The 19,880-nt window shown below is 41.8% G+C and overlaps 1 long non-coding RNA gene across 2 annotated transcripts in view; it reads left to right on the top strand.

Moving 5' to 3' along the window:
* The window catches only part of LOC132015153 (uncharacterized), a 103,937-nt gene extending 89,793 nt beyond the window's left edge, over positions 1-14,144 (top strand). The window contains exon 5 of one of the 2 annotated variants that reach the window (XR_009403565.1): positions 13,989-14,144. This is a non-coding gene — a long non-coding RNA (uncharacterized LOC132015153). Of the gene's footprint in view, positions 1-8,811; positions 8,903-13,988 lie in introns of those variants that run through there. The other variant, XR_009403570.1, reaches the window with a different exon arrangement.
* The last annotated feature ends 5,736 nt before the right edge of the window (positions 14,145-19,880 follow it).

The following is a 19,880-nucleotide window of genomic DNA, read 5'->3' as shown; positions in this document are numbered from 1 at the left end:
TGACTATAATGTTATTTATTCTGGTCTCAGCAGTCTTATAGATGAAGAATCCCAGAGGGAAAGCACTTTGGCTAACATCTGACTGTTCTTAAAGGGACAAAGGGAGAGTGTAGGCATCCTGACTTGCCCTTCTCTGCATCTTTTCCTTCTGCAAAATAACTTATAATCACGTGAATCGATGTTTCAAGATACTGTAAATCTGCTTTAGCAACAGAGAAAGAGTTGATATGCAGATAGGGAGGGAAGGTGAAGGCATCAGCCTAGTGGTGCTGAGGGAAGCTGAAATCGATAGGTTCATCAGGCATTTGCATGGCTAGACATAAAGGCTCTTCTGAAGTGTGCAATCATTGGACTTGTTCAAAGAATTTCTCTGGGAAGAAAGGGGATGAAATTAAGCCATGGGAGTTTTGGCCAAGTCATGAAAAAACATTTTCCAAAAGAGCTGTTAATTTGATGGTGGAATGAGTCACAGCCCATGGGCAGGACTGAAAATCCCATCAGCTGAATTATTCAAAACTGAACTGGACAATAAAAAAATGTATGGTTGAGGCAACTATCCATGCAGGGTTAGGCCAAAAAGACACCGTGTCCCTGTTTGAACTTTTCCTTTGGATTTTCAGGACAAATCTGCATGGAAAATTACCTGGTACCTCAAATCAAGAGAATGTTGGGGCCAGATTATTTCAATACAGAAGACTTTCCTCATTTTACATGTTTTCAGGGTCAGATTCACTGAGTGGCAACTGAACTTTCATTATTATTATTGTGGCAGGCCTAGTACCTACTGGTTAGGAGTTGGGAAGATACAGTTTTTCAGTGAAACTAAACCTTGAATTTCCCATTTTATAGACTAATATGGTACTGTTTAATAATGCAGATATCACCATGGAGCTTACTAACTGCAAGTGTGCAACAGTGTGGTTTTAAAAATAGAATCCTGGTTATCACAGCTTTGTAATATAGTGTGATCACCAAGATAGCATGGTACTGGCACAAAAACAGACACATAGACCCATGGAACAGAATAGAGATCCCAGATATGGATCCCCTATTCTATGGTCAAATAATCTTCAACAAATCAGGAAAAAATATCCAATGGAAAAAAGTCTCTTTAATAAATGGTGCTGAGAAAGTTGGACAGCTCTGTACAAAAGAATGAAACTGGGCTATTCTCTTACACCACACATAAAGATAAACTCTAAATAGATGAAAGACCTCAATGTAAAACAGGAATTCATCAAAATCCTAGAGGAGAACATAGGCAGTAACCTCTTCCACATCGGTCACAGCATTAGCTTTTAAGACACGTCTCCAAAGGCAAGGGGAACAAAAATGAAAATGAACTCTTGGGACTTCATCAAGATACAAAGCTTCTGCACAGAAAAGGAAGCAGTCAACAAAACAAAAAGACAACCCATGGAATGGGAGAAGATATTTGCAAATGACACTACAGATAAAGAGCTTATATTCAAGATCTATAAAGAACTTCTCAAACTCAACACCCAAAAAACAGACAATCAAGTAACATAATGGGCAGAAGACACAAGCAGACACTTCTCCAAAGAAGACATAAAAATGGCTAAGAGACACATGAAAAATTGTTCATCATCATAGCCATCAGGGAAATTCAAATAAAAAACACATTGAGATACGACCTTATACCAGTTAGAATGGCAAAAATTGACAAGGCAAGAAACAACAAATGCTGGAGAAGTTGTGGAGAAAGGGGAACACTCTTACTCTGTTGGTGGGAGTGCAAATTGGTGCAGCCACTTTGGAAAACAGTGTGGAGGTTCCTCAAAAATTTAAAAATAGAGCTAGCTACCCTATGACCCTGTAATTGCACTACTGGATATTTACCCCAAAGATACAGATGTAGCGAAAAGAAGGGCCATATGTATCCCAATGTTCATAGCAGCAATGTCCACAACTGCCAAACTGTGGAAAGAGCCAAGATGCCCTTCAACAGATGAATGAATAAAGAAGATGTGGTCTATATACACAATGAAATATTACTGAGTCATCAGAAAGGATGAATACCCAACTTTTGCATCAACGTGGGTGGGACTGGAGGAGATTATGCTGAGTGAAATAAGTCAAACAGAGAAAGTCAATTATCATATGGTTTCATTTACTTGTGGAACATAAGGAATAGCATGGAGGACATTAGGAGAAGAGAAAAATGAAGGGGGGCAGAAATCGGAGTGGGAGATGAACCACGAGAGACTATGGACTCCGGGAAACGAACAGAGGGTTTTAGAAGGCGGGGGAATGAGGAGGGTGAGCTTGGTGATGAGTGTTAAGGAGTATACAGATTGCATGGAACATTGGGTGTTATACACAAACAGTGAATCATGGAACACTACATCAAAAACTAATGATGTACTGTATGGTGACTAACATAACACAGTAAATAAATAAATAAATAAATAAACTTGCCAAAAAAACCATTAGAATTCTGGTTTTAAAATTGTTCATCCTTAAATATACTGTGGTCCTTTTCATCTGAAAAGGATAATTTCATCTGAAGGATCTGTACCTGATCCCAAAGGATTAGTGTGGGTCTTCCTAGGCCTGTAAGCAATTCTCTGACTCCAGGTGGGTGTTTTACTATTCAACTCCTTTCCAACATCATTTACCTGGAGACAGCATTGGATTCTCCAGGGCAAGGGCTTCGTCCCACAAGACTGTCCTCACTGAGATGTCAGTCACAAGTCCAGGCAGTTCCCAGTGTTTCTGACTGATTGGCTGCATATCAGGCATAGTTATGTACCCCTCCCGGGCCTCAATTAATTTGCTTGAGTGGCTCATAGAAGTCAGGAAAACTGTTTCCTCACTAGATGACTTGTTTTTTACAAAAGATATGAATCAATAGCCAGATGAAGAGATACATAATGTGATCCCCTCAGTCAAAGAGCTTCTGTCCTGGTGGAATTTGGGGCCTGGCACAATGGCACACAGATGCATTCTGGTTCACCAATCTGGAAACTCTCCAAACCCAGTCCTTTTGGGATTTTATGGGGAGCTTCATTACACAGACAGAACTGATTATAACTTCGACCATTTGTGATTGATTCAACCTCCTGCTGCTCTCCCCTCCCTGGAGGTCAGCAGGGTAGGAATACAAATTCCACCCCCCTAGTCACATTGTTGGTTCCCCTGGCAGCCAGTGACCATCCTTAGGTGGGGTCCAGAAGTCACTCATTAATGTAACAAAAGGCCCCTCTATTGCTGTCATCACTTAGGAAATTGCAAGGGCTTTAGGAGCCCTGTGCCAGAAATGGGAATGAAGACAAAATATATATATTTCTTCTAATAAGTCACAATATCACACCCTCCTTAGTGTTTGTTTTTAAAAGAAAAAACATGCGATGTGTCTCTACATGGTGGTAAAACTCCTCAGGGAGGCCCTGTATTGCACTCTGGTTCAGGGCCGATGGGAAACTCACAAATACCAATTCTTTTCAGAGGGCTTATTTCACCCTGCCACTGTGCATTCCCTGGTGTTATTGTTTTATTAACATCCATCTTCCTCATTAGTCGGTAAGCTCTTCACTTAATGTCTGACTCAGTGAGTATATCAGACTGAGGGCGATGCTCGGTTTCTAGTGATTCTTCCTGAGGCCTTTGTGCTTACACCCTCCTGTGTCTTCTGTGACATTCTGTGACAGCATGTAGCTGTCTTCAGGTAAGTTCAAACTCCCCCTGGTGGCCCTGAAGACTTCTCGCACTGTTGGCTCCTCCTACCCAAACTGACTCTTCCCTTTCTAATTCCTACTCGGAGCTCCATTTTCCAGTCATCACGGGACTTGTATTTCTCTAATAGAAGGATCTATTTTCTCCTCCTTCTTCTATCTTGCTCATGTTTCTCTTTGGGTTTGCATTATGTTACAAAGCAAAATTCAAGTCAGTAAATTTGAAGATCTAATTGGCTTTATTAAGTGATTCATGAACGGCTCAGCATACCACCCAGCAAGTAGCTGATCTGAGGAGTTGTACAAAATGGAAGGTTTTTATAGACAGGAGGGTGGGACAAGGATGTTACTAGCAAAAGAAAAGCCAGCATAATTTCAGGCCAGGTCATCTTTTAGGGGGCAGAGATAAGAGAAGGGTAGGATGGTTTATAACGTGCAGATGACCTCACCGGTGCTGATCAGGAAATTTCAGGTTGAATTTTTTTTTTTTAAGATTTTATTTATTTATTTGACAAAGAGAGACAGTGAGAGAGGGAATACAAGCAGGGGGAGTGAGAGTAGGAGAAGCAGGCTTCCCACCGAGCAGTGAGCCCAATGCAGGGCTTGATCCCAGGACCCTGGGATCATGGCCTGAGCCAAAGGCAGACGCTTAATGACTGAGCTACCCAGTTGCTCCCAGGATGAATGTTAAAAGGTCTCATTCCTGGGAGAGGTTGAAACTGTCAGTTTTTCTCTGTTGCTATGGGGAGCAAATGACTCTCTATTTGGGGCCTGTTGTTTCTTTCTTTACAGTTTCCTATGATGACAGTAACAAATTACCACAAACCTGGTGTCTTAAAACAATAGACTTACTTATTCTCTCACAGTTCTGGAGACCAGAAATCTGAAATCTGGGTCGCCACAGGACCATATTCCCTCCAGAGGTTCTAAGGAATAATCAATTCCTTTCTTCTTCTAGCTTCTGGTGTTGGTATTCCTTGGTTTGTAGCCAGATCTCTGCTTTGTCTTCACATTTCCTCCTCTGTGTGTCTTCTCCTTTACATCTTACAAAGATTTTGGTCATCAGATAAAGGTCCATTTAATTTGATGCATAAAATTAATCATCACAGTTACACAGAATCACTTCTATTGCATTCTGTTGGTTAAAGTTCATTACCAGCCAAGATTCAAAGGTTGTGGATAGAGACTCCATTTCTTTCAGAGTCTGTGTACTTTACCACAGAAAGGCAAGCATGTTTCTGCGAAATGTGTGTGACTTGATCCTACCTTATATCCATTGATTTAGAATTGAGGAAGTGGGCCCCAGAAATCTAGATGCTTTCAAAGCTTTCTCAAAGATCGTAATTCCAATCATAGTTTAAGGACCCATGTCATGGGCAATAGAAAATAATCTCCCTGTTGGTTCTGGATTCTTTACCAATACAATTTTTTTTCCTTTAAGATCTGGACCCATCTATCCAGCTTCATTGTCTATGCCTTTGTATTTATTGCCTACTTTTCTTTTCTCTCTTTTAAATTCTCTGCTTTTCTAATTCTATCTCAGTTACATCATCTTGAAATGAGTCTATTTCATTATACAAAAGTATGGCACTTTCTTTTATTTTTAATTTTTTTTTGTTCTTTTTCTTTTTAATCTTGAAAGTGTGCTAAATTGTTTTATTTTTAAGATGTTCTTTTAAATTTTAAAATAATTTTACATTTATAGGAGAGTTGCAAAGATAGTATAGAGAGTTACCTTATGCTCCATACCTGTTTTCCCTTATCTTGAATAGGTAGGCATGGTTCAGTTGTTGAATAATTCACATTGATACCATTCTATTCAATAAACTACAGATTTTATTTGGAATTTACTAGTTTCTCACAGGGACTTCTCTTTTTTTATTATTTAGTCACTGTATAGTACATCATTAGTTTTTGATATAGTGTTCAATGATTCATTAGTTACATATAATACCCAGTGCACATCATAGCATGTGCCCTCCATAATACCCATCACCCAATCACCCCATTCCCTTACCCCCTCCCCTCTGAAGCCCTCAGTTTATTTCCAGGGGTCCATAGTCTCTCACGGTTCTTCTCCCTCTTTCATTTCTCCCTTCAGATTTCCCTCTCTTCCCTTATGGTCCTCTGTACTATTATTGCTCATGTTCCACACATGAGTGAAACCATATGATAATTGTCTTTCTCTGCTTGACTTACATCACTTAACATAATCCTCTCCAGTTCCATCCATGTCCATGCAAATGGTGGGTATTCATCCTTTCAGATGGCTGAGTAATATTCCATTGTATATATGGACCACATCTTCTTTATCTGTTGAACAGACAGTTCTCCAAAGAAGACATGCAAATGGTTAACAGATACATGAAAAAATGCTCAACATCACTAGCCATCAAGGAAATACAAATCAGAACCATGATGAGATACCACCTTCCACCAATTAGAATGGCAAAAACGAACAAAACAGGAAGGGCATCTTGGCTCTTTCCACAGTTTGGCTATTGTGGACATTGCTGTTATGAACCTTGCGGTGCATGTGTCCCTTCTTTTCACTACATCTGTATCTTTGCGGGTAAATACTTAGTAGTGCAATTGCTGGATCATAGGTTAGCTCTATTTTCAACTTTCTGAGGAACCTCCATACTGTTTTCCAGAATGCCTGTACCAGCCTGCATTCCCACGAACAGTGTAAGAGGTTCCCTTTTCTCCACGTTCTCACCAACATTTGTTGTTTCCTGTTAATTTTTGCCATTCTAATTGGTGGAAGGTGGTATCTCATCACGGTTCTGATTTGTATTTCCTTGATGGCTAGTGATGTTGAGCATTTTTTCCTGTGTCTGTTAACCATTTGCATGTCTTTGGAGAACTGTCTGTTCATATCTTCTGCCCATTTTTTGACTGCATTATTTGTTTTTTTGAGTGCTGAGTTTGAGATGTTCTTTATAGATCTTGGATATCAGTCCTTTATCTGTAGTGTCATTTGCTGTCCCTCAGGGTTTATCTGATTTTTTTTGTTCTTTCTTTTATTTTTATTATTTTTTGGTATTATTTTATTGGGAGTTTGCATTTGTAGGAAAAATTCTACTGAGATGAAGTGTGCTGCTTTTTTTAAAAATTGTATTTTATTTTTTCAGTGTTCCAAGATTCACTGTTTATGCACTACACCTAGTGCTCCATGCAATACGTGTCCTCTTTAATACCCACCACTAGGCTCACCTAACCCTCCCACCCCCTCCTCTCAAAAACCGTCAGTTTCAAAACCACATTGAGATGAAGTATGATTCTAATCATGTCATGTCAGGGAGGACATGAGGACAACATGAGTTACCATTGGGGATATTAACATCCATCACTTGTTTGAAGTAATATCCACCAATTTTCCCCACTATAAAGTTGTCTTCATAGCTCTCTACACTATTCAATGGAAGTGAGGCACTATGCTCTACCTCCTGCTCTCAAGGGGAGGGAGGTTAAGCTGTTCCTCCTGGGCAGGTAAGTGTCAGGTAAGGGATTCTTCTATAGGCAAGATTCCAAATAATATATGTTTCATCTTTTAAGTCAAGGAATTTTCAAAGTAAGGACATTAAATAAAATGGAGACTCATGAGAGTATTGGGCAGGAAAAAAATGAATTCCACTTTCTCCAATTGTATCCCATTACAAATCTTCTTTTCTTCAACTAGGCCTACAGTGTGGGTACTATCTTTAGGATCTATTGAAATATCATATGCTGTCTTGATAAAGATTATTTCCTGAATTTGGAGGGTCTCTAAGTCAGCTGCCTACACCAGACCTTTAAAAATCAAGTGAAAAAGACCATGCCTTGAAAAGTACAATTGCTCGCATTTCCATGGAAACTGGAATACAAAGGGGCTGTTTGCCTAGAGAGGTCTGTTTATTTTATTTTATTTTATTTTTTAAAAAACTATCAAGAATAACCCTTTGAGATGTGACATTCTGTTTTCACAAGCGCACTCAAGGTGTCAGACAGAGCCCAATTTTATATTCCTTGAAAATAGAGTGCACTGCAGTGTTTGCTGGACTTTTCAACATGTCACTTTCAACCAATTTTATGTACAAATGGGTTACAGTCCCATGAAAATATTCAGAAAAAGAGGAAACTGTTTCCAAAAGGAGTATTAAGTATTATTACATTGAAAGCCATTCAGAGTGGAAAACCTTCCCACTCAACCTCCATCTTCTGGAGGAGCAAAGAACCAGAGTATTTCTAGAAAATGGGAGAGTCTCATCTTTACCAATAAGCTGTCTAGGGGGAACTCAGTTAAACTGGTCATTAATCTCTCCTCCTCTAAAATCATACTTGGTTTGGTGACATGATCTTGGAATTGCTTTCAAAGGCACCCTTAATCCCTTGTCTTAATGGCTATCCAATATGGCTCCAGGATTACCATGCTTATCCCAAGACCAGGTCTTCATATCCACAGAGAATTTATTACATAAGTTACTGAGAAATGCTGGATTACAAAGTAATCCAGGAATCACTTCCATCTTTAAAAGAATATATTCACTTAGAGCACTGAGGACTGGCTTCTTAGATCTGTCACTTAAAAATATGCCCCTCTCACACTGATGTAGTTCTGATGCAACCATGTCTGAACAGCAGCATTTCAAGGTTGTGTCAAGGCAAGAAGTAGGGATAATTTAAGGTGACAGGGCCAACTTTAAAACAGAGGCCCAGTGTTCCTTATTTTGGGGACTGGGCTCAAACTGAGCTACTTTTTGGCATCTAGAACTTTTTAGAGAGTTTCTCAAATTTTACTCTCCACTCCCAGGAAAATGAGGCTTTCCACCAACAGCACAGATGGAATCTTTGCCCAGAGCAAATTTCAGGGACTTGAATTTGAGGGACATTATAAGAATTAAGAGGAGTTTTGTTGATTCCCCAGAGCTTTTTCTTTGACAGTCTCTTTTAGCATTGGAAATATTTTATACTCATATATTCTGTATGCAAATTTTTATATGTCAAAATGAAATGCTCTTAATGTTTCATCTTTTGAAGTGGAAATCAGAAGTGACCAATCCTTGGAGAAATTATGAGCGAGGTGGAAGACCCAGTCTTCCCTTTCATTGCACATTTCCCTTGTTCCACCTTTCAGCCATGTAACCCTCTGGTAGAGTGTCTTGAATTGTGTCTCCTGCTCCCAAAAGCTACATTCAAGTCCACACTCCCAGGAACTGTGAATGCGACCTGATTTGGAAAAAGGTCCTTGCAGATGTAATTCAGTTAAGGATCTTGAGATCAGATCATCTTGGATTAATAGAGAAGATGCTAAATTCAGCGGCACATGTCCTTATAAGAGAGAGAAGAGGAGAAGATGCAGACACAGAGGAGAAGGCCCAATGAAGTCCCAGGGGAAGATGGATGCCAAGATTGGACTTCTGTTTCCACAAGCCAAGAAGCATCTGGATTCACCAGAAGAGACAGAAAAAGATTCTCCTTCAGAGCTTCTGGGAGGGATGGTTTGTGCCAAAACCTTGGTTTCAGACTTCTGTTGTCTAGAGCTGGAGATAATACATTTCAGGTATTTCAGTTGCCATGTTATGGGGATGTGTCTGACTGCTTCTGGAACTTGATATACCTGTGTTCTCTGTATCATTCTTGTCATCCTTGCTCATCTTGTCATCCTTTTATTCATTTATTTTCTGCTTACTATAGTCTAGGCCCTGGAAATATAAACACCAAAAGGGTAAGTCAGTGCCTTTGAGGATTTTACAGTCTGGGAGTGATGGGAGAGGGAGGTGGGTCTCTCACAGCCCTAACTGGCAAGAGCAGACACTTGCAGATCCCTGGGTTAACCTGTGCTTTGCAAATGGCAGAGCTTCTCAGCCTTGACACTATTTTGATATTTAGGATGGATAAATCTTTGTCATTGGGCTGCTCTGTGGGTTGTGGGATGCTGAGCAACATTCCTAGCCTCTGCCCCCTAGAAGCCAATAGCATGCCAAACCCCTCTCCACTACTACAATCAAAACTGTATCCAGATATTGCCAAATATATATCTCCTGTGGAAGCAAAATTGTATCTGGTTGAGAATCACAGATGTATGTGTATGGCATTTCTCTGCCTGGAACACTACTGCCCTTGAGCAGTTGGTAAGCTATTCCTGTCTTTCTGGATACTCAAACATGGGTGCTTCTCCGTTATTCCTAAGGCAGTCTGTGCTAACCTTGCTTAAAGCAGTGATATTACCTTGCTTCATTTTTCTGTCTGAACCTCTGCTTTCTTGTCCTTAAAGTTTTCCAAGAAGAGACGTATGTCTTTGCATGCCTGTTCCCCCCCCCCCCCCCCCCCCCCACCTAATGTTTGTTATGTTCCTTACATGAGTAAGGAAAGACTTACTGAGGTCACATTGTGAGGCCCACAAAGGAGGCAGATGTGCATGGCCCAGTAAATGCTTTATTTCCAGAAAGGGCTTTGTCCTTACACTTTAGTCCAGGTTCTCAAGGAGCTGGATGGAGCCTTCTGAGGACCACAAAGGCTTCTTTTGTGCCCTCAAGCCTAAGGCTGCAATTTGAGCAGTGTGGGCAACTTCTGAGACCCTGTTTCTGTAGGCAGGCTTCCTCATGCTTGTTCTGTGGCTCAGCAGTCCCTTGAGCCAGTCCTCAGAGAAAGGGTCTCCTGGTCATTAACATTGAGGAAACTTTGCCCCTGTTCCCCCTCTCAGAAATTCACAGTGCATATTAGTAAAGATGAGAGATTGACATAGAATTTGTTTCACATTATTCAGATAACCATCTTCTAGACTTTTGGACTGAAGAACCTAAGGCATCTGAGAAATATACAATGTCTTAACATATATTCCGGGAAATGATAACTTAAATTCATACCCTAATAGTATCCATCTTAAGCAACACCTGCACACTGGCCCACATCCCTTTTTGTTTCTGTTTTTGTTTTTGGTATGTTTTTAGATTTAAATTAGTGTCTGTATATTGGGAGATTTCTCCTAAAAATGGGTTTAGGGGTTTCCTTAAATTTTTTTTTTCTTTTCTATTTGGTATCAGTTGGATGGGACTTTCTTCTCATTTTAAAGGAGAATAGTTTTCCTCAGTGAACCGAAGTCACCACCATGCCCTTTTATATCCCTAATGAGAGCAGAGGGTGAGATACCTTTTATCATATGCTCATACTCTCGTTTTTACTGTAAGTAGAGAAATACTGCCCTCTAGGAAATGGGGGCAAAGAGAGATAGGCTTGAAGGCTGTGTTTCAAGAAAAAAATGGGAGCAAAGGTCTTGACTCTCTTAGACACAGACAGCATCACCTTGTGCATGCCTTCCAGAGAGAGAGTAAGGGCACAGGAAAGGAAATCGCAGGCAGTGCTGATCAAGGGAAGTAAAAGAGCCTATCCTTCCAATGTCTAAAGGGTCTTGGCACCCAGGATCCCAACCAGAAGTGGGCCATCTTCCACTCCTTTAGTAGAGATACTCTAAAAAAAGTCTCCTCTAAGGGTGCCTGGGTAGCATCTGCCTTTGCCTCAGGTCAAGATCCCAGGGTCCTAGGATGGAGCCCTGCCTGGGGCTCCTTGTTGAGCAGGAGTCTACTTCTCTCTTTCCCTCTGACTCTCCCTTTGCTCATGCACACTCTTTCTCTCAAATAAATAAATAAAATCTTAAAGAGAGAGAGAGAGAGAGAGAGAGAGAGAGAGAGAGAGAGTTTCCTCTAAATAAGGAGTTGCCACAGAAGTGAGAAATCTTTGGGGTTGGTACAATGATCCTGCTGAGTATGAGAAGGATGCCTTCCTTGCTGGTGGGCAGAAGGGGATACACGAGCAAAGATATTAGAAGGTGCAGGGCATGTCATGTTTGGGGCAAGACCTGATTAGTTGTTGCTGCCACCCTGGGGGTCTGGAGTGGGGATTTCACAATAGACAGAGAGAAAAGTAGATAGGAATTGAAAAGTTTCTCATGGATCCAGGGTGTCTGGACTGGAAGAATGTTAGCACACTGAGGATCACCCCTTGTGATACCTAAAACTTGACCTGATTTGTTCACTCATGTCAAGAAATAATGACCATTAGATAAAACTAAAGAGGTGGGGTGAAGAGCACAAAGACTTAAGCCAGGAAGGAGTCTGGAACATGGCAGACACCAGGGCACCTGTGGGGCAGGGGTCCTCCATCCCAAGTGCAGACACATTGTTGTTTCCCTCTCAGCCAGTCTGGCTGAGGGACCATGGAGACATGAATTTAGTGCTCTTGGATCAGCCAGGCATTTAGACTTGAGTGTCAAGATCCAGGATCCCAGATTCTGTCACATGGAGTCTGTCTTTGTAAAACTTCACTTTCCCCTGAAGGAGTTAACATGGTGCCTCGGAGTGACCAGTGCAATTAAAATGTCATTTAGACTCTTGGAGAATAATCTGGCTCCAGATTTTAAAGGGCCTCAAATAAGATCTGGTGGGCCCTTTAGGGAGTGAGATAACATTGTTATTGGTGTGAAAGGGGGGTGATGGAGCACAGGGTCATGGTCTAACCCAGGGGAGATAAATCTCCCTGCACCCAAGCGGAGTCCTGGCCATCTCCTTGTGCTGTGGGCTTTATATACAGGTTCTGAGTTGTGATTTCTTAACCCATTCTCACTTGAGCCACTGGTACCCACGAAGGCAGATCTGTACAATCTCATATTCCAGGAAGTCAATGTAATGTCACAGGCCAATGAAATTGACTAGTCTGACAGGAACACACAAACAATCAGGACATAAGGCTGCACCCCACATCCCCCTGCCATGTTTATTTAGGAGTGGAGGTCCATTAAGTGCTCTGTGATGGCCTTCTGATAACACACCCACCTTTGCAGGCTGGCTGGGGCTGGATGTCTGCCCTTAAATGTGACAGCTGACATTTTTGGATACACTTAAAGATGGGCTTGTCCGCCACAGTGCAGAGGACAGAAACCACACATCTTAAAGTTGCAACCTCTCTCATCTGTGCTTAGGAACAAGTGGTTCTTTTCAGGGCTCTCCATTTATCTTGAGGGTCTCTTTTCTCTGTAAGAATATTGCAAATTCTGGCATGAGAAATCGAGGCTCTATTGCTGCAGGGAGCAACATTTCAGCAGATGTTTATGGGATGTGTCAGAAAAATAATGCCGAGATGCATACACTTTATCAACAGTGTACATCTTGAGGGACAGAGCCCCCCGAATCCTTTGCCATCTTCCACTTTGATTGTCAGGAGTCATGTGTCTGAAAGTCTGAAAACTGAACTGCAGCTTTTGAGACCACCAACTACCTACCGAGGCACATTTCTGTTAGTTCCCTGCAGGTACCCTTGTGCTCTCCCTGCCTGAACTTCATCCCTGTCTTGTTCATTGCTCCTTGCCCCGTACCTTGCTAAGAATGACCTATCTTTGATCTTTTTATCGTCATTGATTCATTGATTGATCAATTCACATAATGTTAACTGAGTGCCTGGCACTGACTTCCCTGGTGCAAAGGATGTTGCAGTAAATTACTTAGAAAACTCCTAGGTCTTGTGGAGTTGACATTCTGTGTAAGGCAAGGGGAGAGACAGAAAATAAATATCTAAATCATTGAGTAAAGATGCATGTTTCTGGGAGTAATAAAAGCCATGAGAGAGTGAAACAAATGGAGTGAAGGGACAAAATGGAGGTGAAGAGGGGTCTGGTTTAAGTTGGGTGGTCCAGGAATGCATCATGGAGGAGGGAGCTCAGATGGGGACAGTATGGAGGAACCCTGTGGCTCAGAAGCTGATGTTCCATTTGGTGGGGGGTGGTCCCCTCCCTCTCCCCCATCCTGAGGACAGGATTGGGTTTGGATTGGTTGACAAACATCAGGAGGCCTGGAGGGAGGTAAGGGTATGAACCAAGTTGGGGAGAGATGGGGGCTGTTGGTGAGAAATCCAATCAAAGAACTAGGGAAGGCCAAGGGCATGCAGGACCCTGAATGTCGTGGTTAAGGGATTGGATTCAATTCAAGGTAGGTGGGGGAGCCAGAAGAGCACGTGAGCAATGTGGATGGGATGGGATGTACATTAAATCAGTGTTGTATCCAGGAGTCAAACGGAGGGTTTCAGAGGGGAGGGGTGGGGGGATGTGTCAGCCTGGTTCTGGGTATTGAGAAGGGCACATATTGCGCAGAGCACTGGGTGTCATATGCAAACAATGAATCATGGAACACTACATCAAAAACTAATGAAGTACTCTATGGTGACAACATAACATAAAAAAAAAAAAAAAGCACCCCTACTTAAATTAATAATCTCAAAAGAAAAATCAGTGTTTTATCTCTCGGTTCTTTTGTGTCCATTCAGATGTGCTGTGAACTGTTTGCAACAGAAGGAACCCGGGGCTCAGCATGTGATGGTGCACTAATGAGGGGGACCACCTTCTTGTCCATGGCCCGTGTGCTCCACGAGGACAGATATCATGCCTGGGTTGGCCCTATTTCTCCACTTTGCACACAGTGCTTCGTCAATAAATGTCTACTGCTTTGACCATAATTATAAGCTCCTAGAGGTTAATAACATTTGCCCAATTTATTTTGTAAAATTCCAAAGGGCCCTTCAGAAAAGTTCTTTGATCCGAATCTTGAAAGAGTGGTATTAATGGATCATCACCCAGATGGCCCCCCACTAGTTGGGAGGGTAATCAGGGTGAACTTGACCAAAAGAATTTATTCAAATCACTCCCCTTGGTCAATTAGTTTCCTGCAGATGATTTTAGAATATTTCTTAAATGTGTCAGTGTTCAGGCAATGAAAACGAGTTTAAAAGCCCAGACTCCTTCTTGTTGCAGGGCCCAGAAAACACACACACACACACACACACACACACACACACACACACACACACATTTTAACGGCTGCTCCCCTAACTTCAAAATTAAACGTATTACATTCTTGGGAGTACGATTTCAGCTTCTTTACATTTATGACACAAATGGAGCCATTTGCCCTCACTTCAGTCCATAAAGGCAAGACTCATTAGAAGGAGGAAATTTCCTTTATCATTAATGGGCCACACTCACATGATAAATCCGGCTTTGCTTCTCCCACCCCCTTTCCCGAAACTTCGATTCTCATTTTAAGCAGTTCCCACATAGACTATTTATCTTCCACATTTCCCCAACTCTCAATAGTACCATTATATCCTTTATTTGGAATCATAAAACTTTGAGAATAAAAAAGAAGCAAATTAATCCTCCCAGGGGAGAGAGGGAAGAGGGATCCTGCCAGCGTTTAACTTGTAGGATTGGACTGGCCTCGAAACACAGTTTTCTTTTTCAGCAGCTTAGCTAGTGAGGGGGAAATGAATGGTTATGACAGAGAGTCCTGAAATAAAATGCAGAATTATGCAAACGCGTTAAAATCTGACATCTTGAAATAAAAACTGTTGAAAGCCCGAGGAATAAACAATGCGGGCTGGAAGGGGAATGTTTCGAAGCGTCGAATGGGTCACTCTGCTTTTATTATTCACAGCGGAAAAATAACCTCGATCATGATGTGAAAACCACAATTTCCTTTATTTGTGGATCATGCCAGATTAAAAAGCATTCAGGGAAGAAGTGTGGCTGGGGGAACTGAACGCTGTCGGAAGAGGGGAGCACTCATGGTCCAGAATCCTGTCGCAGACGCTGGCTTTCTCTGTCCCGTTGCCTGAGTCGCTTAACCTCCTGATGACTCCCTTCCCATCATCAGGCTGGAATTAAGGAGTTGGACTTTCCTCTGGGGCCAGAGATCTGGATTTCCTAACAGCCAACTGGATAGCATGCTTGGCCATTGCAATTTGCTCTAAGGAGTCTCAAGGTTGTTGTGAAAACAAGCGGTAAAAGTCCGGCTGCCACCAGAACAGCCAATGAGAAAACCTACGTTAGAGAGTGTCTCCAAGTGAATCTCCAGGTTTGGGGTTCTGGAAACACAGATTCTATGGCTAGTGAAACCTTTATCATTTTATTTTATTTTTATGACTTTTTCAATTGTGAGCTAGAGTCCCTGGATAATAGCTGAATATTGCGCTCTCTTAAAGTCAAATGAAAACTGTTGAGTTGAGAAGTGGTATACAAGCAGGATATAACAGCTTAGAAGGATTTCAGAGATAATCTGGTCGAGCTCTTTCATTTTGCAGAGGACGAACTTGCTGATGCAGAAAGTTTGAATGACCTCCCCGAGTTGGTGGATCCACAGATTTCTTGGTTGGCACTGACTTTGAAACAGGATTTTGATGGTGGCCTAATTAATCCAATAATTTGAATAGGAGTCCTTGAAGAAGGCTGGTGAGACCACAAGGTTTCCGCATTGCAGTAAATTTGATGGTGGGCCAGAGGGATCCAGAGGCAATGCTGGATAATGTCCTTTATCATGACAGAAGTCTTCCAAATCTAAAGGAGGCACCTTTTAGAAAAATGATGTGAATGTAACTGTTACTTGCAATGTAAATTGCAACAGTTTTTTATTTTACCTTTTCCTTCCCTCCTCCTTTCTTTTTCTGTCTCTGTCTCTCTCTTTTTTAATTTAATTTTTTTTTTTTTTAATTTGAAGAGACATTCTGGAGAAAAACGAGGTAAATGTAGAGTCAATGTAGGTCTTGGTTGCCTAGGATTGAGAGAAAAACCCAGAAAGTGGAAGGAGGCTTATTCACGTGGTAGAGAGGAAAAAGCTCCTGTGATTTACTCTGACTTGCTAATTTTCAGAAGGAAATTAATAAAATTGATTCCAGCAAAAACTCTAAGTGGACAAATAGAAGAAAAACAGATCAAGAATTGTGGATATTTAGGGCAGAGAGAAAGTTCTTAGAGAAATCTTTCCCTCAGGGAGAAATAAATATTTAGGAGAAATCACTAACTCTAAGGGTCGTTAAAGCAAAGATCACTCATAGGATGGAAGCAAACCCTCCCACCAACTATTAATTCCAATTCCTAGACTTGGTGGCAGTAACATGATTAGTTATTGTGGGTTCTGGAAGAAAGCTGGACCCTTGGCAATAAAGCCCTGGAAATATGTATTTTTAAGTACTATAAAAGATGAGGAAAGCGACTTTTCTTTTCATCCTGGGGACTAGAAATAATACACCTGCAAGGACAGATGAATGGCATAATGTTGGCATTCAATGGGGCATTAAACATTTTGCACCACGTTTATGGGGTTTTCCTGTCATTAATTCTAGGTAAAATAAACTTTTAAAAAATATTTTGTTGTGTTTTTGGATCACATTTATTTTTCACCAACTTACGTTTCTTTGCCATTTTTTTTTTTTTTTCTGCTGGGTTTTCATGTCCATTATGTTTTCTTGTGTCTATTGTGCTCTTGGCTAGTTTCGTAACTGATATCCCTGTTCGAGGGGGCCATTCTTTTTCCCACCCCCTGCCCCCTTTCTCTTTCTTTCTTTCAGTGCCACCGCATGTGTTCGGACCCATGTCAGGGTCGGATGTGGTTGGTTCTGCTGGCTGTAGTCACTGTGGCTTGCCTGTGGTGTCCTGGGATTGGTGAGGTCTTGGGCAGACGGTCCTGGAGCTGCACAGATTGGGACCACCTGAATCTCTCCATTACCAGGGTACCTGCTCCACAACTGATTATGATGGCAAGGCCTTGTTTTTGCTCCTAGTTCACCTTGAGGGCTTCCTCTTTAATTTTGTCTGCTTCCTTAAAGAAGTTCTCTTCTCTGTTAGCAGTACAGACACCTTTCTTCTTAAACTTGTTCAAATTTGCATCTCAGGAAGAGAGGAAGAATGATGCAGTGGGAGTTGGGATTCCCAGGTCCTTTGTCCCAGCTCTGATGCTTACACAGTGACATTAGATGAGCCATTGAACCTTCCAATGTTCAGTTTTCTGAGAGGTTTGGGTAAGATCCATGTGTCATCTCCCGAGATCCATAATGTAGTAATTCTCCTCTGGGGCTCCAGGAGTGATAGAGAAGGAAAGCAAGAAAGGAGCTGAGCAAAACATACTGTCTTGAGGAAGTGGGATAGAGATACTTGAAGAGGTGAAATTTGACTTGAAGAAGTAAGGCTAGCAGCTTACTAAGTACTGTTCAAGGACTAGTCTTTGGATCCTTGGAGCTCTTATGAGAATTGATGAAGTTACTCACCAAATAATTATGCAAAGCTGACTCTGTGCCAGGCTCTGTTTTGGGTGCTTGGCACATAGCAGTGGGCAGATAAGTTGGGGCCCTGCTGTCAAGCAGCTTAACCTTGGTTAGTGATTCAGGTGGTTATGTGCACCAGGAAGAGTCTAGTCTGCAAAGAGATGGGTGAAAGGCTGCTGTTTCATATGAAAGTAGTCAGGGAAGCCCACTGGATGAGGCAGCAGAGTGAAGTAATGGAAGAAGTAATGAAGTCATGAAGAATGAAGTAAAGAAAGGAGCCATGTGGATGTCTAGGGAAAGAGTATTCCAGGTGGGGGAACAGCTAGTGTAAAGACCTGGAGGTAGGAGGTATGTTTGAGAAACAGCAAAGGAGGCCAGTGTAGCTGGCACGGGGGCAGGGGGCAGGATTCCTGAGTTCTGCTATCAAGTCCAACACTGTGTCCAGAAGCCTGGATTTGGGTTAGAGTCAGATGCTAAGCAGGTGCTCCAAGAGTTTCTTATGCCCGTTCAACATTTGAACCTAAGTCTTGCTTGATGGTCAGGTGATAGGTGAGCGATCTTTTGGTTCTGGATTCTGAACACTTTTGGCCAGTCAATGAGCATTCTACTGAGGATTATGATCTTAAGAGTCTGTTTTAGTCTCCCTGGAGCTTTGTTTTGGTAGCCTGGGAACAATCTTCCCCTCAATTCCAGAGAATTCACTATCATCCCTGTTGAGTGATCTTTGGGTGCCTGTCACTATGGACTATGAGCTATTTCCTGGGTTTAGATCCCTAATGATCAGCACTAGGAAAGCAGGACAACGAAGATGGGTTACCTCAGAGGGGACTCTCAGCCTGGATTTAAGGAATCCGAAGTAGTAATTTAGACACATAAGTCTATCAAGACATGTGAGTCAAAGTTTTTTTGTTTTGTTTTGTTTTTAACTTAATTGATCCAATCTAATAGAAAGCCTTTGCTGATTTCAGACAATGGATGCGTGTTAAACAGATACTTTGATTGGACAGCTTTGTGACTTATCCCACTTTGCAAAGGACCTTAAGTGTGTGACAGTTTATCCTCATATCTTTCTGGGACCCTTCCCTGACTCAGCCAAAGAATTTCTTTTAGTTCTAGGACCCAAGTAGCCAGGCCCTGGGGAAAAGTATATCTGTCACACTAAGAACCTTGAGGATCAGAATTTAATAGGCTCTTCATTTGCTGGTTAAAAATAGGGTCAGGAGAATCTTCTGGAAAAGAGATGTCCACTTTCATCTGAGTGGTCTATTTCTCATGGACCCCATGATAGCGGCCAGACTGCTCAGTGAACAAACAAATGTCTCATGGGTCCTCATGCAGAAAATGTTTCCCAGATGCACCAGCCACCCCTCTATTCACTGAGCTTGCTTTTGCAGCTGTGATTTCAGCTTTGGGCTTTGATTCACAGGTTTCTCAGCCAGAAATCCCACCTCTCTACTTCCCCCCAGAGAGAAAATCCTACTGTCCCTCAGGCCCAGCTGGAAACTTGCCCCTTCCATGAAGATGCCATGGAACAGAAGATGTCCATTCTCTAACTCTTCTGAAGACTTGGACCACTCCCTGGATGCTCCCTACCACATCAAAATCATGACCCTTTTCTTGCTACATCTTCCCATTTTGGGTAGAAATATCTTATAGTTGTAATTCAGAGTTTATCTCACAAGATCACCCATCAGACTTTTTTTTTTTTTTTTTTTTTTTTTTTGTAGTCTCTGGGTGATGTGAAGCTGTATATTTTTTGTTTGGGTATCCCCAGTGCTAGCATGGGGACCCCATTGTGTGGTGTATGATCATCACATACTCACTGCCAGAATGAGTCCAATTAGCTGAATAAATTCAGGTCTAGTACAGACAGTGTACCCAGCATAGGATTTACAGTATGTTATGAAGAACTAGTACGGATGAGTAAAAATGCAATCAGAATACCAAGAGAGATAGCATAAAGGAGTAGATGAGATAATTCACATCAGATAGATTAGTAGACCATGTCTAGCTTCAATAGTCAGAAGAAAGCAAAATGATCATGTCCTTGCTGATGACTTGGGAGATGTGTGAATTTTCTGGCAGCTGGGCATCATACATTGGTGCACACCACTGCATGTTGAT

This window comes from Mustela nigripes, chromosome 1 (assembly GCF_022355385.1).
Source record: "Mustela nigripes isolate SB6536 chromosome 1, MUSNIG.SB6536, whole genome shotgun sequence".
Taxonomy (NCBI): Eukaryota; Metazoa; Chordata; class Mammalia; order Carnivora; family Mustelidae; genus Mustela; species Mustela nigripes.
This window is presented reverse-complemented; position numbering and strand designations above follow the sequence as displayed.